Source organism: Pteropus medius, unplaced genomic scaffold (assembly GCF_902729225.1).
Source record: "Pteropus medius unplaced genomic scaffold, Ma_sr-lr_union100, whole genome shotgun sequence".
Lineage (NCBI taxonomy): Eukaryota > Metazoa > Chordata > Mammalia > Chiroptera > Pteropodidae > Pteropus > Pteropus medius.
The window spans coordinates 5,005,067-5,005,449 of record NW_024356335.1 but is presented as its reverse complement, the minus strand read 5'-3'; positions in this window follow the sequence as shown (position 1 = coordinate 5,005,449).

Here is a 383-nt window from a genome sequence, read left to right as displayed (position 1 = left end):
ACAGATGTTTAAAGTGTGTAGTGCTTCGGTGTCATGGAGGAAAGAGCAGAGGAAGGGGGGTGGGGGGCGCGTTTCCCAGATCAGTTGGAATTTCAAACACAGTGGTTATTATGCATCTCTTCCGGGCCTTTGGCGGAAGCGTAGGCTTTCTTCGTCGCTGTTCTGTTCACTTGGAGGCTTGTTCGGAAAATGCAATGCAGGTTGTTTCCTTAACTCTGAGGCTGTCTTGGGGTGAGTGGGCGGGCGTAGGGCAGCAAAGGGAGCTGCGTGGACTTCCGCAGTCCCAGAATGTTTTCTTTGCACCCGTGGGGGCACTGGGCACGCTCTCTAGAGACGGGGTGGGAGTGAGTTGGAATCCTGTCCAGGCAGTAAGGGTCGAAACT